Source organism: Panthera leo, chromosome B4, assembly GCF_018350215.1.
Source record: "Panthera leo isolate Ple1 chromosome B4, P.leo_Ple1_pat1.1, whole genome shotgun sequence".
Classification (NCBI taxonomy): domain Eukaryota; kingdom Metazoa; phylum Chordata; class Mammalia; order Carnivora; family Felidae; genus Panthera; species Panthera leo.
Genome location: NC_056685.1, coordinates 54,641,349 through 54,666,170, shown reverse-complemented (window position 1 = coordinate 54,666,170; position 24,822 = coordinate 54,641,349). Strand labels below are relative to the sequence as shown.

General features: G+C 43.7%; 1 protein-coding gene and 1 pseudogene across 1 annotated transcript in view; both read left to right on the top strand.

Annotated features, from left to right (window-relative positions):
* LOC122224314 (cationic amino acid transporter 3-like) overlaps positions 1-24,822 on the top strand; it is a 435,603-nt gene that overhangs the window by 11,793 nt on the left and 398,988 nt on the right. The gene's annotated exons all lie outside the window — the stretch shown is intronic.
* Positions 20,253-24,822, top strand: part of LOC122224327 — a 103,541-nt pseudogene continuing 98,971 nt past the window's right edge.

Genomic DNA, 24,822 nt, shown 5'->3' with positions numbered 1-24,822 from the left:
CTATGGCAAGGGCCCAAGATAACACAGCTTATTGATAGACAAAGCAGGATTTGAACTCAAGTCCTTGGCTCCTGTGCTCTTGCTCTTTCCAGCACACCTCTGGGCAGAAGGTGTTATTCTGTGATGTGTCTGCCTCATTTCAGGCCTGGGGGTGGGAGGTGAGGGACTGGGATGGCAGATTGAGGCTCAAAATTGTTTGTTGTATGAAAGAATGCGGATATAGTATGGTCCTGCTTTGGTGGTTGGGCCTTAGTCCTAGAGACTCTGTGGTAGGAAGGAGAATATAGCAAAGGGGTTCCATTGTGGGCAGGAAACTGGAAATAGGTTTCCTGTGGGTTTCCATGCTTTTCCTGGACATTCTAGGTCTCTAGATTCTAGAGGTCTGGGCACTGGATCTTTAGAAAAAGGAATGAAGTGGTGTATCTGTGAGCAAGGTGTGTTTAATGAGTCCACGAGTATGTAAGTTTGGGTGTGCATGCCTGTCTGTAAATACATGAGTTTGTGAGTAGGTGTCTTTGTGTTGTACACATGTGAGAATGTTTGTGATGTGTGGGTGTATATATGTGTGTATTTTGAGAGTATGTGTGTAGGTATGGGTGTGAGCATCTGAGTGTGTATCTGCATGGGTGAATGTGTGTTGCAGACTAGGAGTCTGGAGTTCTCTCTTGTCCAGCAAGAGAGAGGCTAATGTCTGGGAGGAGGCAAGAGCCCCAAACAGGGCTTTCATCTCTGTATTTTTTTAAAATTTTTTAAATGTTTTTTAATTTATTATTGAGAGACAGAGTAAGACAGAGCATGAGCATGAGTAGGGGAGGGGCAGAGAGAGGTGGAGACACAGAATCTGAAGCAGGCTCCAGGCTCCAAGCTGTCAGCACAGAGCCTGACACGAGGCTCAAACTCACAAACTGTGAGATCGTGACCTGGGCCAAAGTCCATCACCCATCCTACTAAGCCACCCAGGCGCCCCTCGTCTCTGTATTTATTGAGCTCTCAAGATCTTATGCATATGGTGAATGTGAAGAAAACAATCCAAAATAATCATTAACATGTGTGCGCAAGAAGCAAAGGGCCTGAGGGGCAATTGGAGTTTGTGATCAAAGTACATTAGGATATTGGCATCAAGTGGAAAGTAATTCAGTGCAGGTGATAAGACAAGTTACTTGTGATCCCATTACAGTATCTCGCTGGCTAACCTTGGGTACTTTCGCCCTGTGGTGGCAGCCTTAAGCTTTTTCTAACCCATTTGTTTAAGTAGAACGTATATCCCTACAGTTCCCCCTTTTTTTGTTTTGTCTTCTTCAGTTTACATGCGAGGACTGTCATGGTGAGCTCCTAATCTGTCTTTTGCTGTCAGGTGATATGGAGGGTGATTCTGCAAGAGCACAAAAACGACATAGTAAAAGTATTCCACTCCCAGAGTTATAATGGAGGATTAGTGCCTTTTGTCTTTTTCGTATAAATTCAATGGCAGCCTCAAGGCTTGAAGGCATGCCAATATTTGTCTATAGAAGTTTGGCTTATTAGCTCTTTGGTAGTGTTTACCATAACTTGGTTAAGTACATGTGCAGTTTGGTAGTGTGGTGAAGGCTAATTCCAGCAATGGTAGCAGAGGCTATAATGCTTACCGTGGCTAGGATCCCCATGATTAAGAGGCTTATGAATCACCTTTGTCTGTTTAATGAATACCAGTGATGGAGATCATGGCCATCAGATGCAAATGGGGGATATATATGCAATACCATTGTGCTCTAAGAGGATGCAGGCCTGGTTAGACAGGTGTTTCAGGCTTCCCATGTTATATCAGGGGCAAGGACTTAGGTTTGTAGAGTGGCTTCAGGATGAGGAGTCAATAAAGAGCCTTCTTCCATCTTGAAAGAGGGGGACTGTGTCACTCATTCATATTCAGGGGGGTGTCTCCACTCCATAGAGGCCTGGAATCTGAAAGAACACAAGCATATCTGCGACCCCAGGTGGATTTTGTATAGCACCATAGGATAGGAGGGTTTATCTAATTTAGAAGAATGTTGCTCAACTACATTAGTCTTTGAGGGTCCAGATTTACAAAGTTAAGAGTGATAATAGCGCAATCAAGGAGAAGTTGAGGTTGTAATATAGACAACCATGGGTAATTCTCCCTTTGTTTTTTTTTTTTTTAAGCATTTTTAAATTTATTATGTGCTCGTTCTACAATTGCTTAACTTTGTGGATTATTAGGAAATTTCATTTTGTCTGCCATTTTCTTCTGCCTTACCCCCCCCCCCCAACATCATTCCCCCCTGAACTATTTGACCCTTAAAATCTTTAAGGTTGCTGGGGGAAGATGGTCTTCTCTTCTGTAACTTCTTCTGGCTGAATAGGGGCATAGAGATGCCCCTACCAATGGGTCAACATTGCTCAGTTGGGGTAGGTATAGGGGAGTTATGAAAGCAAAAGATAGAGTTCAGGGGAACCAGAGCATTCTTGAGCAGGAAGAACTGTCTGTGTACTGGAAATTACAACAGTGAAGAGGTCTTCCAACAAGAGTCACAAAACTAGGAAAAAAAGACTCAAAAATGGACATGATTAAAAGATGTAATACAAATGACAAGGACATTCAGTTATTTCTGTGGCACATAACACTTCAATAATTAGAATATCAAGTGATGACCTTATACCAAAGAAATATTAAAACTAGGAATTGCATATAATCTCTAGAATAGTTATAGAATTTACTCAAATGTAACCTAAGTCTTATTCTGTGTTTGATTGTGCTTCCAGAGTAACTTAGCATACCAAAGAAGCCTAATTGGTCAAAAAGACTTCATTTACAATTTAAATCTTGGGAAATTTGTTAAACAAAACCTCAGAAAGTTATAAAGCACAAAGCATGTTTACCATCAGACCCTAATATCCCTAGTTTCTCTGCAGTAAGAAGCAAAAAGCAGATAAGCCTTGTTTGGTAATCAATGCTTTAGCATCCTATCCTATTTAGAAAAGTCCTAGGGGTGCCTGGGTGGCTCAGTCAGTTAAACATCTGACTTCAGCTTGGGTCATATGAGTTGGAGTCCAGCATTGGACTCAGTGCTGACAGCTCAGAACCTGGAGCTGCCTCAGATTATGTGTCTCCCTCTTTCTCTCTGCCCCGCCACAGCTTGCACTCTCTCTCTCTCTCTCAAAAATAAATAAACATTAAAAAAAAATTTAAAAAAGTCCTAGATTCAATCCCAATTTATCATGCAAGCAAAACTTTTTAGGTTCCAAAGGTTTTGAAAGCTATCTTAACAATTACCATGAAAACTAGGAGGCAGGAAAAATTAACCATTACTTTAAGTCCTAACATGAGCTTACTTGACCTTTGATAAACAGGTCTATTCCAAACCAACAAACTTACATTTAGGTCCACCTAAGACAATTTGTTCCCCATGGTTAAGTTTTACCTGGAACACTGGTGGGGAAATCTGAAATGGGTGGTCTCTGCTCCTTGACATCTCAGAGACATTGTTTAAGGGTTGGGAAAAGGTTTCTATAGCTAATAATATGGCTCACAGTTCTAAATGTTAGGTAGATCTCGGTGCAATGTATATTTTGTTTCCGTTTTTTTCCAGTTTTCCAAAGGCAAGTAGTCTTGTGAGTTTTCCCCGAGGCATCTGTAAACACCATAAGGTCATTCTTAATAGGTTGTAGCATCGTGGTAAAGATGTCAGAGGGAATGTTTTGTTCCTTTAAAAGAACAGATTTTTTTTTCCAATGACAAAGCGGAGAGTTGACATTCTCTGGACATAGGGGTGTCAAAGGGTCTGGCTGACAATAAGGAGGTCTAGATTCCTTGGAAAAATTTGTATTTACGTTGGGTGGGTTTATATTTTCATAACATTATCCGCACTCAGGGGCAGAAGGGCTGTAGTGACAATAGACCATGTAAGAATGACCTCAGGTGGAACTTTGGCACCTTATGTATGGCGTTCCTTTAGTGTTTTACCTATTTGTTCCCATGTCTAGGTCAAATGTTCCTTGTTCAGGAAACCAAGGTCAGTGTTGCTGGATAATCATTAATAATTTAAAGAGTGCTATATGAATGTATTGTTTCTGTTCTGGGGATAGGGAGTCTCCCATAATAATTCTCTCAAAAGTTCCACGGCAGCAGCTCCTAATATAGTTTCACTTTTCTCTTACCTCATCAGGAGAGATTAAAGTCTCATGCATTTTTTTCTTTTAGAGCTCTAGTCAATCCATGGCATTCTGTAGTCTTTGAGTACACACTGCTTTCTAGCCACATTGACCTCTAGTCACATAGGTTTTTCTTCTCATCACATCAGGGTCACCAACTGTCACAGATGATGAGTCTAGAGTTCTCTCTTGAGAGAGGGGATACAGAATTGAATATGAGAGTGGCTAATGTCCAGGAGGAGACAAGAGCCCCAACAGGGGTTTCATCTCTGTATTTATTGAGGTCTCAAGATCTTACACATGAGGTGAATGTGAAGAAAGCAATCAGATAGTAATCATTAACTTGCTTTGTGCAAGAAGCAAAGGGCCTGGGGGGCAAGTGGAGTTTGTGATCAAAGTACATTAGTATATTGACATCATATGGAAAGTAATTTCCTGCAGGTGATATAACAAGTAACTCATAATTCCTCTACACTATCTCACTAGCCAAGCTTCGGTGCTTTTGCCCTGTGGTGGCAGTTTTCCACCCTAAGCTTTTTTCTAACCCATTTATGTAAGTAGAACCTATTTCCCCACACATGTGTATATGTGTGTGCTGTCCCAGAAGATCCAGAAGACTCATAGCTGAAGATGTCTTTGGTTTGTGCACATTTGTAACAGGACTCAGGCTGTTTTGTGGGGTGAGTGGGAGGCCAGAAGAGAAAGGCTGTCTGTGTTTGGGGTGTGGGGGATTGCATAGCCTGAGCATGGGGAGTCTCTGCCCTGCCAGACACAAGGGGATGGCATCAGGGTCCCAGGACCTGAGACTGGGTGGGGCCTGAACTGAAGCCTTCACAAAGGGCTTGCATTGGAAGAGCTCAGATGTCCTGCTCTGACCAGAGGGCCAGACTACGGAGGGTTCAGGCATACTGTCTCCCCCAAATCCCCCGAATCCCATCAGGATTTTGGAATAATGTAACCAGGCTGCTCTTCGTAACTGTAGGCTCCACCCATTCTGTCTGAGAGCCATAGAGTTCCCAAAAGTCTCTGTGTGCCACCTCCTGAGGCTGGGATGACCACAATCACAGAGAAAACTTCTGTCTCTGTCAGTACTAGCCAGACAGGCCCAAACCATGTCCTTGTCTCTTGGAGGCCTCTGGTAAGGCCATTCCTACATTCGTAGTGAATTTCACACAAGCTGAGGTTTTTCAGACCCCTTGTGCTGGGAAGTTCTACTGAGTCTAACTTAAATCCTCTTGTTGCACTTTGTGCCTATAAGACCAGGTTGAGTTTGTGCAATGGAGCCCAGCACTCTGCCCCCAAATTATGGAAGTGGTCTCTTTGTAAGGGACATGGATCCAGAGTGTAGGGGCGCTGAGAGGATGTGAGGATAAGTCTAGTGGTTCGTGGATGGGTCAGACGTTTCCTGGGCAGGAAGACCATGATCAACAGGGCAGATTAAGATAATGGAGTTCAGAAACCACTGGTTTCCCCTCTGTTTTCCTTCTGTTTCCCCTGTTACTCCAAGCTGTGCTGTGTCAAACAGGGACAAAATTAGAATTTTAGAATTGGAAAGTGCTTCCCTGTCTGCAGCTTTGAGGAGCCTCTGGGAAAACAGGACAAAGAGCAAATGATGAATGAAGAGACATTGCTCTTCCAGCTCAGGAAGTAGGGGGAGAGGGTCAGGGGCTGTGGGACTCTGAAGGGCAGAGGGGTGTAAGTGCTGAGGGTGACGGTGTGCAGTGCATGGTGTTTGTGGTGTACGTGTCTGTGCTCTGTGGTTAACAGTCCTGTGTGTACCGTCATGTATGTGAACATGTATCACATGGGGAAGGGTGCAGCTTTGATGGTTTTTTTAAACCACGGTTTGTGAGTAGGCTTCCCACTGGGGCCTATGAAGTGTGCTTTTCTTTAGGTGCAACAGTCAGAACAGATGGGAAGACCCTTGGAATGAGAAGCAAGAAAATGTGGTTCCATTCTGGCTCTAGGTATCAGCTGGGACTCTGTGAAGTGTCACCTCCATGCTGGGATGTCCCCTGCTGTATGAAAAACCACACAGCCCTTGTGGGCCAACAGAAAGGGAAAGAGGCCTGCAGTGGGTGATGACATTTCAGGCATCAAAGAAAATAAGGGGTGCCATGGGAAAGGACTTCACAGGGGTTCCAGAATTGGGAAATTCATGGGTTCCTGCTGGAGCCAAAGACTCTCTCAACTTGTGCAGCCCAGCCCTATGTCAGCACCCTGGGCCCAGGGCTGGCTCTGCAAAGAGAGCTATTCTTTGTTGCCCTCTTGTGGCCTCTGAGCCCTTTGCAGGTCGTTGCTGAGAATGTTCCCTCAAGTTCCCAGGGGCAGTACAGCACCCCCTACCCTCTGGTGGAAATTGCCTACAAGAGGAGAAGAGTTGTTTGGCAGGCTAACTATATCTTTTCCCCATCTCCCCTGGTTTCTGGAGGCACCCACAATCTCCTTAAGGCTGGAAAAGTCTTCCTGAGATCTCTTTTTGCCATTGTATGAGGTTTAAGTTCTGCTTTTGGGGACGTGCTATGGAGACAAGGGACTGAGATCAAGATATTGAGCAGTGAGAGCAACTTCTGTCCTCCTTAGGATCCATCTAAAACTTTGGCTTCTCAGGGTATTTGGGAGTTTTCAAGGAAAGATGGCAGGGGTGGTGACATTCCTGGAGAAAATGGGTCTGGAGCAGACCAGAGATTATGTGTGTAGGTTTCCATGAATTTGCACCTGACTCTGTCCCTCAGCCTCAGCAGGGAGATGGGTTGGCAGGAGCCAGGAGGCAAGAGACAGGGATGCTGGAGGGAGATGTCACATTTGACAGATGCTGAGGAGACTCTTTATCTGCTAGCTCTGGAATCTCCTCCCACCCACTACACTGCCCTTAACCCTCCCCTTCTAGTGCTCAGTGCTCATTAGTGACTGCCTGTCTTGGGCGAGACATCCAGGGGGCCAAGTTGCATTGGATGGGTAAGGGGGAGAGGTGGAGGGAGGGACACCAGGTACGTGATGAAGGAGGAGGTGTTGGAATGACTGGGATTTGAGCTCAGGTCTCATTATCACTGGGGTGCTTGGAAGGCTTGGCAGGGGAAACTGTCCTGGGGGTAGATACTGAGTTTCTGGGGGTGAGTGAGTGAGGGTGGGTGTGGGATTGAGTATTGAAAGAGATTGATATCCAATGATTTCGGCACTTATTTTTGGGTACCTGTTGAAAGATGAGCAAATAACTTTATTGAAAACTTCCTATGTACAAGAAGAGTTACAGGTGCCATGAAGTGATAAAAGACAGATACACATTTTTTTATCTTCCCCTTCCCATATTTGAAGACCTACCACATGTCTTCCCTTGATTGGTTGAACCAAGGGGACCTCTCTGAGGGGTTCAAAGAGCCGCTGTGCAGTTCTCACCCAGGATGCAGAGGCAAAGCTGTCAGTCTTTCTGTTCTGCACACCCTGCAAAGACCCTCTGTGAGCCTCCTGCCTCTCCTCACTCCTCTTCTCACAGAATTCTCCAGACTCATAGATACCTGGCAGAGGTGGACCTTGAGTGCCCTTCCAGAATGTCCAGTGCTCCCACTTGATAAAGTGGGGAGGGGTAGGGTAGACTCAATCCCTCACTGGGACCTGGAAGCCAATATGCAGACAACTGCTCCTTTCACCTTGTAAGAGTGTGTGTGTGTGTGTGTGTGTGTGCGCGCGCGCCACCTCCTTCAATCCTTCCCAATTCCACCTCACCCCCCTTCTCTGCACTCTTTTAGGCTGACTCCTGCTCCCCCTCTCTGAGCACTGCCTCTATCCGTGGGTTCCTCAATTTGCCTCAGTTCCACATTCCCTCTGCAGGTTCTCTCCCTTGCTCAGATTTTTCATACTTCCTCCTGGACTGAATCTTTCTGAGCCCAGGCCATCACTACCTCTCACTCCCTGGTGTCCTAGACTCTGTAACCTGGTTCCTCTGTGTCACCATCTTCTGCTCTGTCTACACCTTGCTTGGCCTCTCCTTGCAGGTCCTCCTTCCCCGCTCTCAGGTGCTGCCTGAAGCTGTAGTCACCTCCCAGTGTGAGTCCTGGCCCTCAGTGTGCTTCTGCTGGGTTGCTCTCTCCCACTGACCCCTCTCCTGCTGGATATCAGGTGTGGTTCCTGGGCTTTGCCCCTGCCGCTTCCATGGGGGCTCTTCTGCCCACTCCAGAGTTCTAGTTTGGCCTGTGTCCTCCTCCCCCTTCCTTTTGTGTAGCTGCAGGCATTGCCTTCTGGCTCCCAGTCTCTGCCAGGACTCCCCTGGTTGGGGACAGTGGGTGGGATGGTGGTGGTGGGGCTGTGGTGAAGCAGGAGGTCTTGGGCTGATCTGGAATCCCAGCCCTGTTCCTCCCCATGTAGCCTCTTCACGTGGACTCACTCACCTGTGAAAGGTGGGAAGTAATTGCAATGGCTGCAGGAAATAATTCCTGGGACTGTAGTGAGAATTAGTGCTGTGGTCAGGATGCAACACTCTCAGCATGTAGTATGTGCTCAGTAAATATTAGCTCTTATTATTTGTCCTTCCTCAGTCTGTTCTGCTTATCCTGGAGTCCAAAAAATGTCTAGAAGAGGGAAAAACTGAAGTAATAGACTAAAGAAGCCAAAACCAAGTGACCATCAAGAATTTCATACAGTTCAACCTAACAAGTACTCTAAGCTCTGAACACAGGAAACGCCCATAAGTGTGGACAAGAAGGGAGCATGGGGACTGGACTGAACCACAGAACACAGAAAACCATGTGAATTGTGCACTTAATGGAACAAATTCCAACCCAGGGAGGATAGAGTCTGCCCAAAGTCTAGCCTCCATTCATCCTGTGGTGGCTGTGCTGGCCCCCCTCTGTCCCTGTAGTCATGGGCTTGTGTCTGCTGGGGCTGCAGAGGGTCTGGGAGTCCAGCTCCCAGAACACTCTCACCTCCAGACAGGACTTGGACTCCTGGAGCCTCATATGCACATCTTCCTCTCCCCTTCATTTGTGTTGTTAGGTGTGTGTGCGTAAACTCATACACACACATACACACACATACACACATGCACACCCACCCACATGCACACACAGGTGCCCTATGATCTCTAAAGAAAGCATTGCCCCACTAGAGATGGATTCCCTCCAGCTTCCTGCTTCCCTGACACTAAACCTCACAGGGCAGTGTAGGCTCAGATGTCCCTGCTTGGGTTTCTTTCTCAGTTCCCTCTTTTCTCCAAGGGAGCAGAATCAGCGAATCACACACTCTACACTCTATATGTGCTGGTCAGTGAGGGGAGACCTAGAGGGGGGAGCAGGGCCCTGTCCTGTGGGAGCTCCTGGCAGCTGGTGAGATGAGGCTGAGAGCCAAGACAGAGAGACACAGCACTCTAGGAACTCCCCCAGCAAATGTTTGTGACCTGAGTTGGTCAAAGGCAACTGGACCAGGCCTTGTGACTCGGACAATGGGAGACAGACAAACACCAAAGGTGGGAAGATGGAGGAGACACAGAACTCTAGAAGGTGTCCTAGGAGACAAGAAGAATAATACTCATTTATTTATCAAGGAACAGGAGAACAGAGAGGAGAGGATCAGATAAGCTAGAGCTCTCAGTAAGTACATGACATTGAGGGAGATAATATGAACTTTATAGGCAGATGAGGCAGAAACATGTAGGTGTGGGGGGGGTTAGAAAAAGTATGTTAGGGAGGCAGAGGGATGGAGGAGGCAGGGTCTGCAGGAGAGACAGAGAGCTTGGAGAACCCACCCTCAAGGGATAGTATATGACAGGGTGTTACAGGTGGTAGAGATGTGGGGCAGCAATGTAAAATGTGCCATGGTTGTAGCTCCACAGTGACCCTGGGCTGGGTGGGCAAGATGCTGGGAAGCTAGGCTGACGTCCCTGGCTGTGATGTGTCCTCATAGGCTTGAGGATGAATGAGCCTCAACTGCATAGGCTAGTGAGCCATGGCTTGGGGGAGATAGCTGCCTATGCCTAGACAGGTGGGGAAGAGACCCCTGGGGGTCAGGAGACAGAAAGAGGGAGAGGGAGACAGGGATAGGGTGAGGAGAGGTAATGGGAAGACTGAGGCTTTGAGCCCTTATCCTGGCTATCCCCTCATCCACCCCTTCCATAGATTGAATCTTGTGTTTTAAAGCTCAAATATCTTTAGTAAATGATCTGCTTTAGCCTTTCATATTCAGAGGGTAAGGTATGACATCCCCACTTCCCAGATGAGGCCTCCACTTGGCCAAGCTCTCCTGGGCAGAACATGCTGAGAAGGGCTGCAGGTCTTTTGCCATCTGGGGGTCACTTCTCCCTCACACAAGTAGGCACCAGGTCTGGCTGCTTCCCAGAGCCTAATTTACAGAAGGGGGCACCACAGTGCAGTCATTTGAATCTTTGCTCTGTCCCTTACCAGCTCTGTGGCTTGAGGCAACTTACTTAACCTCTCTGTGCCTTAGTTTCATTATCTGTAAAATAGCACTAATACCTGCTTCTGTAGTCTGTTACTGAGCATCAAATGAAATATATGCAAAAGAAATGTGTAGAGTTGAACAGATTTATAAAACTAAATGTACTAGGCATTTCCATGTGTCTGTATCCATCTGGTTGTTTGCTTTGGAAAAGTGTCTATTCATATCTTCTGCTCATTTCTCCACTGGCTTATTTTATTTATTTATTTTTTTTTTTGGTGTGAGTTTGATGAACTCTTTATAGATTTTGGATCCTAACCATTGATTCCATATGTCATTTGCAAATATATTCTCGTTGGTTGCCTTTTAGTTTTGTTGATTGTTTCTTTTGTTGTGTAGAAGCCTTTTATCTTGATGAGGTCTCAATAGTTCATTTTTGCTTTTATTTTCCCTGCCTCTGGAGACATGTCTACTAGGAAGTTACTGCGGCCAAGGTCAAAGCGGTTGCTGCCTGTTTTCTCCTGTAGGATTTTGACAATTTTCTGCCTCCCATTTAGGTCTTTCATTCATTTTGAATTTATTGTTGTGTAGAAAGTGGTCCGGTTTCATTGTTCTGCATGTTGCTGTCCAGTTTTCTCAGCGCCATTTGCCGAAAAGACTTTTTTCCATTGGCTACTCCTTCCTGCTTTGTTGAAGATTAATTGGCCATATATTTGTGGGCCCATTTGTGAGTTTTCTGTTCTATTCGATTGATCTATGTGTCTGTTTTTGTGCCAATACCATGCTCTCTTGATGATTACAGCTTTGTCATTCAGCTTAAAGTACGGATGTGATGCCTCCACGCTTTTGTTTTCTTTCTCAACGTTACTTTGGCTATTTGGGTTCCATAAAAATTTTAGGATTGTTTGTTCTAGCTCTGTAAAGAATCCTGGTGTTATTTTGATACATGAAAAGATGGTGAGCCTCATTCATCATCAGGGAAATACAAATCAAAACTGCAATGAGACACCACATCTCACCTGTCTGAATGGCTAAAATGAACACCTCAGGAAACAACAGATGCTGGTGAGGATGTGGAGGAAGGGGAACTCTTTTGCACTGCTGATGGGAATGCAAACTGATGCAGCCACTCTGGAAAACAGTATGGAGATTCCTCAAAAAATTAAAAATAGAACCACCCTATGACCCAGCAATTGCACTAGTAGGTAATTATCCAAAGGATACAAAAATGCTGATTTGGGGCACATGCACCCCAATGTTTATTGCAGCGCTATCAACAATAGCCAAATTATGGTAACATCCATAATGTCCATCAACTGATGAATGGATATGGAAGATGTGGTGTGTGTATGTATATGTATATATGTATGTGTGTATATGTATATGTATATTTATATGTATATATATATACACACACACATACATATATACATATACATACACATGGTGATGTCTCAAAAACTACATATCCAATTACCATAGGATCCAGGAATCCCACTTCTGGTTCTGGTCCCACAGAATTCAGGGAAGGACTCAAGATGATATTTCTATTCACATATTCATAACAGCATTATTCATAACAGCTAAAAGGTGAATCCGCCAGTGGATGGAATGTGAACAAGATGTGGGAGATACACAATGGAGTATTATTCAGCCTTAAAGAGGAAGGACATTCTGACATATATTCCAACCCGGATGAACCTTGAAGACACATGCTAAGCGAAATAAGTTGGTCACAAAAGGAGAATATTGTGTGATTCCACTTATATGAGGTACCTACAGTAGTCAAATTCAGAGAGGGAAAGTAGAATGGTGGTGCCAGGGACTGCAGGGAGGGAAGAATGGGGAGTTAATGTTTATGGGTATGGAGTTTCAGCTGAGGAAGATGAACAAATTCTGTGCAACAAGTTGCACAACAGTGTGAAGGTGAGGCTCTCTTAGATCACCCATTTTATAATCACAACACCCTCTCTGAACACATCCTAACCTTTTCTTGCTTCCCTTTTCTCTGCAGTGCTGATTGCAAATCCAACACAATGTATATGCATACAACTTATTTGTTTATTGTTTGCTTTCAACTACAGGATGTAACGAACTTGTGTGGAGAGATTTCTGTGCTTTTTCTGCTTCATCTGCAGTGCTGAATAAATGAGAATCAGTATATTAGTTGAACATATAAATGAAAGACCATGATTGGACACAGACTTGAAGAGAAGGCCAAACAGAAGGAGAAATTGGGAAGATTCCATTTTTCATTTGATTTTGGAAACCAATTTCTTCTACCCTTGGGTATTAGACTCAGCCCCAGTGTTCATGGTGGCTTTTGTTCATTTGCCTTTTCATATGCCTTGTGAACTCTTTCACTCTTGGACATGTTGCTGTACATGTACACAACATTTACCTTTACTTAAAACTCTTGCCCTGAACTCAAAGCTTCTACTCCTGTATTCATGACTGCCGCTACCTCAGTTGCAGGGCTGCTTGAGTTAGGACTTGAGAAACTCTGGGGTAGCTCAGCTTTCTAAAAACCTTTATAGTTGAGTGTTTGGGAGTCACTAGTTGGATTGGCTCCAGAGTCTTCATTGTCCAGAAATTTTAAGGAGGAAGAGAGTTTTCGTATACTTTAGGTGAGAAAGGATTTATGTTTGGATACAGAGGATTGCTATGATCTCTGCAGATGTTATATTTAAATCCACTTCTCTGGAACTTTGGGAAGTAAAATAATTATTTAACAGCCTCATTAGCCTTCCTCTCGAGTCTTTATCAAATTTCTAGCAAAAAAACTGGTATCCAAACTCTCTTTGAGGCTATTCAGGTGGAAACACTAGGCCAACTTCCTGATGGGCAAGAGTGTTAACACCCAGCCAGAGGAGCCAGTAGAACTTACTGTCTTAGAAAATGTTTTGAAAAGGAAATGTCCAGATGAGGGCCGTACCCTTCTCAGAGACAGAGCAGCGAACACAATGACCTCTAGGCTAAAGAGCAGTGGTTGGGACTGGCTGGGAGGGGAAGACAGACTGCAATTTAATGGGTGGATTGTTGGACTTGACAGGAGTTGTTGTGGGAGACTTGGGATGGAACTTTGGTTTTGGAGTTCGGAAGGAGTTCAGAGACTGAGAGAAATACTTGGAGGAGAGGGAGGGAAGGGGGAGTTGGGGGCATTGTGGAATTCATACAAGCTGGCTTCATGTTCCCTGGCCTCTCTCTGCATTTCTTTCAGCACCTCCTATGCACCAAGCACCTCCTTTGGAGAGACTGTTTCCTAGTTAAAATGAGATTCACAGACCCAGGGCCCTCATTAGGGAAATATCCTGGAAATGTGCTTGAAGTAGATGATGGTGCTTGTTCTACTCTCCTGTTTACACCTCTGTTTGGCCCTTTCTCTCTTTCAAAAACAAAAACAAACACAAATACCCAAACAAATAAACAGAAAACAAAACAAGCAAAACAAATTATATATATATATATATATTTATTTATTTATATATATATATATGTATATATATATATATATATATATATATATTTATATATATATAAATTTATTTTCTCTGTCCTAAATGCCTCTTACGGTTGCTTCATATCATTATGAGCAGATTCTTGTCCTGGGTAGTGAGGTTGGAGGTGGGAGTGTGGATTCCAGAAGAAGGAGGTAGATAGATCCTGGCTCTGCCCTCTGGAAGCTTTTTAGACTATAAAGGAATTTAAGTGACACATGCAGGACACCAGCACACAGAAAGGGAAAATTAGTTTTAGCTGAGCATCAGGATGGACCTTAAGTGCAGATGGGTATTGGAGGGAGGTTGGAGATGGGACCAGTCAAGATGCCTTAGGAAATGCTTCCCTTACACAAGGGAAAACATTGTAGAATGGGACTGAGAAGACCTAGAACATGGCAACAGGAAAAAACGGAGTGAGGAGGGCATCCCTGGCAGGACAGGCACTTACTCAGGCCAAAGGTTCATCCCAGGAAGGGTAAGTCAAGATGTGAGGAGCTGAGCTAGGAGGGAGGTGATGGGCCTGAGGGTAGAGGAAGCTTTAGGGCAGGGTTCTGAGAGGTGGGTCAGAGAGTCTGGACTGAATATAAACTATTGGAATAATTGTAAGTTACTGCACAGAGAAAGGGCCTTTCTGAAAATAGCACTTGAGGATGATGTTTTTGTGTATTGTTATGAACTGGATTTGTGGTAGGCTTTCTCAGGATTCCCAATCATGGCTTTGCTTTGTCTTCTGTAAGCTTGCTTGTTCATTTTTCTTCTGCCTGCTTGTGTTGGAGTAATGAAACGTGGTAATTTAATTCCCAGATATTTTGTTCTTTGGGTTGTTTCTCTGGTATCTTCATACTTTGTCTGCAGCCCACTGTCCCTCATCTTCAGTAAATGTGGAAAGAGCACAAGGACCACCCTGCACAACACAGTTGAGGGAAACAGAAATGATCAAAAGGCTTACCCATCTCTGACCCTGCCATTCAGATGGTCCTCCTCTGGGATTCCTGCTCAGCATCTATGAATGGACTTCAGAAGACTGTAGGACATTTTTTTGAGGTGACTAACCTCAGAGGGGTCTGTGATTCAGCAAATGACAAGAACCACTGTTGTATCTTTGTTGGGAGGTTGTTGGCTGGAGATGGTTCCCCAGAGAGAGAAACATGGTACAAGTGTCCTTAGTGCCCAGTAAGGAAACTCCAGAACAGTTGAAGGAGATGAGGGCAAAAGAGGAATTGGGCAAAGGGAAATGGGTTTGGAGGGAACTGGTAAGAGGGGTGCCCCATCTTCCCTTGTTCTCCACCCTCTTTCTAGCAGCTATTCCTTCTCTGTGTTCTCCATGTCCTGACAATTACAGGGTACAGTTACCCTTCAACTAAACTCCCACAACATTATCTCATGCAATTCCTTGTTGAAACTGAAGTGCACAGAGTGGAGTCAACCCCTCCCTCAGCCATGGACTGAGCATCATTGCTTCCTGTTGGGCCCCTTTTCAATGCATTTTATTTTACCCCTTTCATCTTGATCTCTATTATTTCCCCTCCTCACTGGAGGCACTTCCTTCAGTGTATATAACAAATGTTCTCCCAATCCCTGCTCTATATGTGTATTTAGATACATTCCTTCACTCTACAAATACACAGTTGTAGTGTGGGAACTAGGCCAAGAGCAAAACAATAAAAATTTCCTGCTTTCATGAAATATACATCTTTTGGTGTGAGGAAATAATACAATTATTTAAAAGATATAGTACCTTGAATAGTGACAAGTGCTATTAGGAAAATGAGGGCATGGGGATAAGGGATGGCATGGGTGGTTAGGAGCAGATTGTAGTTTTATATATGGTGATTAAGGAAGGCTATGCTATACATGTTCTTTTACCAAATGCAGTGAAGTGAGCAACCATGGGGCTATCTGGGCTAGAAGTGGTATGGTCATAGGGACAGCAAGTACAAAGGCCCTGAGGTAGGGTCTTGCCTCGTATGTTAGGAGTTCAGAATGGTTAGGGGGCTAGAGAAATATGAGTGGGGGAAAGACAGAAACAGAGGCTGAGTAGCAGGTGGGTCAGTGACAAATACTGTAGGACTTTGTAGGTCATTGTAAATGCAAACATTGGCTTCTACTCTGCATAAAAGGAGAAACCAGTAGAAGGTTTTATCAGAGAATGACATGAAAATTTTAACAGGTATGTGCATATCCTTGACAAATAGGCAACGCTCTTTGGCTGTTTTGTAAATGTATATAAATGTAACTGCTGTATACCTCATCCTGCTTCTACTTCCGTTACTTAACATTGTTTCTGAAATGTACCCATGTTGTTATCTTTAATCTACTTTTTAAAATTTCTGACTGCTGTGTAATATTTCATTGTATATATATGACACATTTTACTTACACATTCCTCTAGTAACAGAGGCTGGCATAGCTCCAAATCAGAAACAGTCCTGTGATGAACTCGCTCATATGAGTCTCCTTATAAACTCAGGACAGAGTTTCCCTGGGGTGTATATCTCAGAGAGGGATTTCGGAGTGGGAGGGTGCGTGCATTCTTAATTCCACTGATTGTGCTTCAGGATGGTGACCCCAGCTATACTCCCACCAGCAGTGGGTGATGTTTTATATCTTCTCATCAAATTTTTATGTGGATCCTGTAAGGGAAGTGAAGTAAGGTTCCTTGTGGGTGAGGAAACCTGAGGCTTAGAGAGATCAAGCAAATAACCCTGGTTTATATAGTGAAGTGGATGAGGAAAGGTTCAAATCCAAAATTTCTGACATAATGTTCATTGCTCTTAGTACTATAGTATCCAGAACTGCCCCTTCTCGGAATAAGATGAGGCATCCATAGGCAAAAATATTGATGATGATGATGATGATGATGATGATGATGATGATGTTGTTGTTGTTGTTTACGGCTTTCATTTTCTTGATGCCTGAACTAACCCAGTGAGCTTAGAACCTCCAAGTGTTTAGCACCATGTAGGGGGGTGTCTAATTGGGGTACGTAGCATTTCAAGGCAAAGTATATGGAATAAAGCTGTTTTCATTGTTTCATGAGGGCGAGCTAACAGGCTCGAATTTTAGTGGATGATTTTGGGGCTAGAAATTTATAAAGACTAACTGATTTTCAAATTTGGGAATTTGGATCGGATTTCAATATTAAACTTTAGGTAGATTATATTAATTGCATATTGTTTGCTAGGCACTGAGCTAACTACTTTATAGGCATAATTTCTGTTATGCCTCACAATTATCCTATGAGGTACTTTTACTTTCATTTGACTGTTATTGAAACTAAAGCACCGAGAGGTTAACTAATTTGTCCAAAGTACCCAGTATAAGGTTGAGTTGTGATTTGAACCTGAATCATGTGCCTGCAGAGCCTTTACTACTAAATGCTAAACTGTGCTGCTTTCCTGTGAAGGAAGCTTTTGTAATCTCTCCCCTTTGAAATTGAGGAAAATTTCTTGTCATTTGAGGTGATTTACAGTAGCAATGGGAAGCACAGGGCTAGTGGACAAGAATCTCCAGAGGGACAGGATATGAAGTTTGAAAGTGTTCCCCGGTGTCTTCATTATGCCTCCCTCTGTCCCCCAAAGTAAGAACCTCTGCCTTAGGACATCCCACCTAGATTATAGGGCCTGATATCTTCAAAACATGTGACAATTCTTTGTCACCATGTGTGGCTTATACCTGCCATGAATGATGTACAGTAAGGTTTCATCAGTTTGTCTTCCCTTCACACTTTTCATTTTGCTTGCCTTCTACAAGGATGGTAATATGATTTATATCTTTACCTAAATCAGGATTACAAATACTGTTTGGCTACAAAGTATTAAATCTCAAAGGCAATTAGGTAGGAATTCTGGATTATGTTCTCTTTCAGATTTGTATTCTCAGTTTGTGTATTTGTTCAATAAGTATCTATTGAGAATCTAACTCACACTTTGATAGAAGACACAGGCAGCTGAGCAGAAATTCTGGTACATTAGGATAGATGGCACATGGGGTAAGCTAGGTGCTATAAAAACACACAGGAACGGCAGCATAAGGTCAGGGGAGGCTTCCTGGGAAAGCAACTTCTGAGCTGGGAACTAAAGAGAAGTGGGGTTAGCTACGCAAACTGGACAAGAGGACGTTGGAGGCAAGGGACCAGGTTGAGTGTTGATTCTTACAGCTGCAGCAGGAAGTGGACAGGGGATCAGGCTGGAAGAATCAACACAGCTCAGATGATGAAGGAAGGAAGAAAGGAAGGAAGGAAAGAAGGAGGGAGGGAGGAAGGAAGGAAGGAAGGAAGGGAGGGAGGAGGTGGAAGGAAGGAAGGAAGAAAGGAAAGAAGGAAGGAAGGAAGAGGAAGGAAAGAAGGAGGGAGGGAGGGAAGAAGGAAGGAAGGAAGGAAGGAAGGAAGGAAGGAAGGAAGGAAGGACGGACTATGAAGGAAGGGCAGTGGGGAACCACTGAAGGATTTGAAGCCTGGGGGTAGGTGGGCAACATGTCAATGCTATTCATAGTGTAGCAAGATTCCATGAGTTAAGTATTGACTCTGTCTATGTTGTGTGCTTGTTAGTAAATCATAACCTTGGAACTGGTGGGTGGCAAATAAGGAGTCTAGATGGATTTGTACACAGAAGCTTTGACCCATAACATTAAGATTCCTTTTGATAATATGTAGAGAAGACAGTTCAATTTTGACTTGGTCTTTCTGCCTTAAAACCCTTTGACAACATTTCCTAAAATTCTCTCACAACCAAACCCCAAGTAGTGAGAATGGGGGCTGCATGACTTTGTTTTCTGTTTTTCTGTATTCATTTCTGAGACATTGCTGTGAATTGTTCACCAAAGTCTTGCTCCATTTGATGGAGGGTGCCATTTGAATAGCAGCAGTGGAGGAAGGGGAAGGAGGAACCACATGTAGGGCTCCTTGAGTAACAAAACGTATTTGGCATATTGAGACCATGGTTTGAGCTAGTGAAAAATAACTATGGTAGAAAATTAAGAGGGAGTTACAAGTTTGTGTTTTAATATAAGCTCACAGAGCAGGGCAGGGTCTCCAGGTGGCTGGCCACTGACATCACAGATGGCCCAGGATGTTTATAGAGCACAGTGTGGCCAGTGAGAAGACTCTCTCCAGAAGTGAGCTCACCTTCTCTCCTGGAACCCAGAGAGGGAGGAGACAGAACGAATTGTTTTGGCTGTGAGCAACTGAGCTAGGTGACCTACTGCTTTCCTTCCTACCCATCACACTCTCATAAATGTGGACATATAAACTGTAGTAAGTTTTGCCTTGTTGCTTTGGGTGAGGTTTACTGAATGTCAGAATTCACAAAATGCCCTTTCTGGCTCTTCTTCCTTAGTAATGGACACTTGGTTGGTGTATGCACCTATTTCTCCTGTGTTTCCTCACGAGAGAGTCCTCTAGTTCTTTCTGGGAATTATGAAGGCCTTGCTTCTTTCTCCCTCTTCCTCTCTTCTCACAGTGCTCCCTGTTGGCCTAGATGGGTAAAGGGAAGGGTTGGACTGTACTTTCCTTGCCATCAGTACAGCTAAATGGATGATGCAGGATGAGGAGAAAGGGGGCCATCTGATCTTGGGTACTGATTTGGGCGTAAAGAGTTTTAAGACAGTGGGACCAATATTTGTATTTTAAACTCAGATGATATTTGAGAATTGGTTCTGTACCTACAACGAGGTCCTCTAGTCCATGAATTAATGTGTCATAACTTATGCTGAAGCACCACACAAACATCTCATCTATAAATTGTTGCACAATAGCTTCATACCTTTTGTGTCCTACAGCTTAATTAGCCCACGAGGCTACATGAGTTAGATGAAACCAAATGGGATTTTGTCATGTGGTGTGTAAAAAGGAGAATATTGATAGATATTTGGCACTTTTCTGGGGGGTAAATGGCATTCATTTTTTATGATCTTTTGTTTCAGTTTCTGTGATACTCGGGCTGCAACAGGTGACGTGGGAACTTCTGAGCTGTGGTTGTGAACTTTCATAAGTTGGTTGTATACCATTGTTCAGTAAATATTTATTGTTTATTTAGGGTTTAGGAAGGGCTATTACATACCAGGTGAAATACAAAGGAGCAGCTTTGAAGCCTGAGTAACAAACCTCATCAACCCCAACTCAACTTGGCTAAATTCAGCCTCACCAAACCTGATCCCAGACTCTGCTCCCTGGACTTGCTGCAGCTCTCTGATCCTGGAATCCTCTTCAGTTCCAGCTAGATGCTGCATCAGGCACTTCGTAGATTTGGTCAAAAACTGGTACGCAGACCTACGCTGAAGGAACCAGTGGCTGAGAATGACCCACGGAGAAGATTGAGCACTCTGGATTTAGTGACCTGGGGTGTGGGCCACACAGTGGGTATAGGTGTGTATGTCCTGGCTGGTGAGGTGGTCAGAAATCAAGCAGGACCATCTTTTGTGATCTGCGTTTTGGTGGCTGGCCTATCTTCTCTGTTGGCTGGGCTGTGCTATGCAGAGATTAGTACCCGCATTCCCCATTCTGGCTCTGCATATCTCTAAAGCTTTGTCACTATAGGTGAACTCTGGGCCTTCATCACTGGCTGGAACCTCATCCTCTCCCTTGTTGCTGAGAAAGCCATTGTGTTCATCACATGGATGTTAACTTTTGACAACCTGTGTGGGAACCGACTGTCTCAGACTGTGCAAGAGAGCATCTCAGCACATGTTCCCCCTGTCCTTACAAAATATCTAGAATTCTCTGCTCTGAGTTTTGTGTTGTTGTTCATGGAATTCAGGAGTCTTTGGTATTCCGCATCATTATTGAGTTCCACAGCTGCCAAACTGGTCACATTGGTGAAACTTTTGGCTCTCAGCTTTGTCATAACCTCTGGCTTCATTAAGGGGGACCTGCACAACTGGAAGCTCACAGAAGAGGACTACGTAAAGGCTGGACTCAATGACACCTCGAGCTTGGGCCCTCTGGGCTCTGGAGGATTTGTGCCTTTTGGCTTCAAGGGGATTCTTGGTGGATCAGCTACCTGTTTCTATGCATGTCTTGGTTTCAACCATATTGTTACCAGAGTTGAAAAAGCCCAGAGTCCCCAGCGTTCCATCCCCATTGGCATTGTGATTTCACTGTTCATCTGCTTTTTGGTGTATTTTGGTGTCTCTTCAGCATTCACGCTTATGGTGCCTTACTACCAGCTCCAACCTGGGAGCACCTTGCCTGAGGTATTTCTCCATATTGGCTGGGTCCCTGTCTACCAGGTAGCTTTTGCATTGCTGTGCATTCTTTCCGCCAGCCTTTGGAGCTTTGTGTGGCAAATGCGTCAGGTGCTATACATGATGGCAAAGGATGGCTTCCTGTTCCCTGTCCTTACCCGTATCTCTTTCTTCCAATACTCTCTTATCATGATCATTGTGTTTGTTGAAACTATTCCAGTCATTGTATTCATCTTTGGAGTCACTGATCTCTTGGACCTAAGGTCAGTTGTGTCCCTGATTTTTCATTCCCTGTTTGTGATTTGTGTTCTCATCCTCAGGTATCATCCTGAGATGCAGAATGAGGAAAATGAAGCACAGGTGCAGGAGGAGAATGGACCTGCAGCAGAGAGGCTGACTCTACAGCGACTACTTTTTCCAGGTAGTTCCACCCCCACTCCACTCTCTGGCCGGGTTGTCCATGTTTGTTCCTCACTGCTTGTCTGTTGCTCATTCTTCTTTGCCTGGTGCTGACCCAGGGGCCAGTTCTGCTTTCTGGAGACCCAGTGTGGATTTTGGTGGTTGTGCTGCTCCTGGTGCTCATCATTGGGATCACTGGGGTCATCTGGAGACAGCCTCAGAGCTCCAGTCCCCTTTACTTTAAGGTCCCTGCCTGCCTCTCCTCCCACTACTGAGCGTCTTTGTGAATGTTTACCTTATGATGCAGATGACAGCTGGCACCTGGATAGTATTTGGTGTCTGGATGCTAATTGGGTTTGTTATCTACTTCGCCTATGGGATCCAGCACAGCTGGGTCGCTATCCCCACTTAAGTCAGGGCAAAAAGTGTAGACCTTGAACTCAGCTGTGTCAGTACATATGCAGTTTGACATCATCGACCCAGTCAGGTCCCCCTGCATAATAATGGAATACTCTTGATCACAGGGAAAGGTGGGCCTCCCATGGGATGTTGGTGGGTGAACACCAATAGAGCTCTGTGTATATTGTGGAGTGATGTGTGCATCTTTGTTAATTTTCCCTTTTTTTTTTTTTTTTTTTTTTTTTTTTACTTGTCTACTTGAATTGTATCTGTAGTTGCTTACTGGCTTTAAAATGTTATTATTATAAGAAACTAGAAAAAACATTTTTTATTTCCTTGCTTAAATATCCAGTACCCGTGGGGTGCCTGGCTGGCTCAATCACTAGGGCATGCATTTTTTTCTCTCAGGGTGGTAACTTTGAGCCCCATGTTGTGTGTAGAGATTATTTAAAGAAATAACCAGTAGCAGTATTACTGGATCATAGGTACTTTTATTTTTAATTTTTTGAGGAACCTCTATACTGCTTTCCGTAGTGGCTGCACCAACTGACATTCCCAACAAGAGTACCTGAGGGTTCCTTTTTCTCCACAATACTTGCTTATCTTTGTCTTTTTGATTTTAGCCATCCTGACAGGTTTAAAGTGATATCCAATTGTAGTGTTAATTTACATTTCGCTGTGATTAGTGATGGTGAACACCTTTCCGAGTGTCTGTTGGCCATCTGTATATCATCTTTGGAAAAATGTCTATTTAGTTCCTCTGCCCATTTTTCAAGTGGATTGAGTTGTATAAGTTGTTTCTGTATTTTGTGTATTAACCCATTATTGGATATATCATTTACAAATACCTTCCCTTATTCAGTGGGTTGCCTTTCTCTCTTGATGCTGATTTCCTCTTCAGGGCAAAAGCATTTTAGTTACATGATTTCAAAAAGATATATGCACCCCTATGTTTACTGTGGCATAGTTTACAATAGCCAGGACATGGAAGCAACCCAAATGTCCCTTGATAGGTGAATAGATAAAGAAGATGTAATATCTATCAAATTATCTATTTGTCTATCTATCTATCTGTCATGGAATATTACTCAGCTATAAAAAAGAATGGAATCTTGGCATTTGTAACTACATGGATGGACCTAGAGGAAATAATATTATGTGAAATAAGTCTGTTCAGAGTAAGACAAACACCAAATGGTTCCACTCTTATACCAATTTAAGAAATAAAACAACAACAACAAAAAAGGAAAAAGTGAGACAAACAGTAAAAACAACCCCATACACTCAAATATAGGGAAAAAAACTGTTGGTTGTCAAAGTGAAGTGGGTACAGGGATGGGTGAATAGATAAAGGGAATTAAGAGTATACTTATCTGGATGAGCACTGAGAAATGTGTGGAATCAATAAATCATTATGTACTACACCTAGAATAATATAATGACACTGTATGGTAATTATACTTCAACAAAAACAACAAAAAAAGAAACTAGAATCAAACCAAAAAAAAAAAAAAAAACAAAAACAAAAGATGAAATATGGCCCCTGCCCTTAAGGGGCTTATATTCTAATACAAGGGGTAAAGCATAGCTGTAACACAAAGTAGAAAGTGTTGTCATAATAAGTAATATACAAACAAAGTGTCCTGGGAATTCAGAGTGGTGGAAGATCCCATGGGGTTGGCACAGTGGTGAGGGTTGATTGGTGAAATCAGAGAAGACTTTGTAGAGGAATGGCATTTGAGTTGGCTCTCTCCAAGACAGGTTAGGATTTTTGCACATGTGGGCAGCGGTGAGAGACTGTAGGCTGAGAGAACAACACTTGGAGAAGCACAGGAAAATGAAGCAGTGTTTAGAACACACTGAACACACTGTAGTGTGTGTAGCCTGAGCCTTGGCTGTGAGAGAGGCCAACAGAACATGCACAGGTGGATTGGAGCCAGAGCGCTCCTCTGAGCACAAAACACTTGGATTTGAACTCACTACCCATAATGAAAATCCATAGGGTTGGTTCTTCTACTTGGCAATATCTGCGTTCTTGGACTTGAAAGTTTCTCCACTCTTGTCTGCTTTGGTCCACCTGCTCAGAAAGTGCACAGCTGGGAGCCAAGTATCCTGGATTCTGCTCTTGTTCCCACCATTAACTAGCAATGTGACCATGAGCAAACCTTTTGGTTCCTTCAATGTTTTGCTTATTTATTTTTATTTTTTTGTAACATGAGACATCAGAACTGATTATTTCTAAAGTTAGGTTCACTTACAGAATTCTAGGATTTCCTCTGGTTCTTGTGTCTTGTTATTCTCTCAGCTAGGTCTCTCTACTGCAGGCAACCTGAACCTGCATCCGTCCACTTTTCACTACAACCCATGTTGGAGCTCTAAAGGTGCGATAAATAACACCCCATTTCTCACTCCTATGTTTGGAACAACTGATAATCAAGACATAGAGACAGGTGGTTAAACACTTAGCTTTTGATCTATAGCCCAATTATCTTGCTAATTCTGCATAACTAAATTAGACAGACTTACTTCTCATCGGAAGTAATGTGAAGCAACCTCCACAAGACACCGCAGGAAAGATTCTGGTTTAATTAGATTTTTTTATGTATGAGCAGGTTGCAGTGCATGTGTTTTGGTCAGTTTGGCACTGGATAAAAAAGAACAACCAATAAAAAAAATGGAAGGGGCTGAGCTCGGCATGATTAGTGCTGTTTCTTTAACTCACTAATCAAAGTGACAGTGAGGGGGACAGTACTATTCCTGGAGTGGGGCCAGGAATAGTACTCTGTCAGTGGTTCTCAATCTTCAGCAG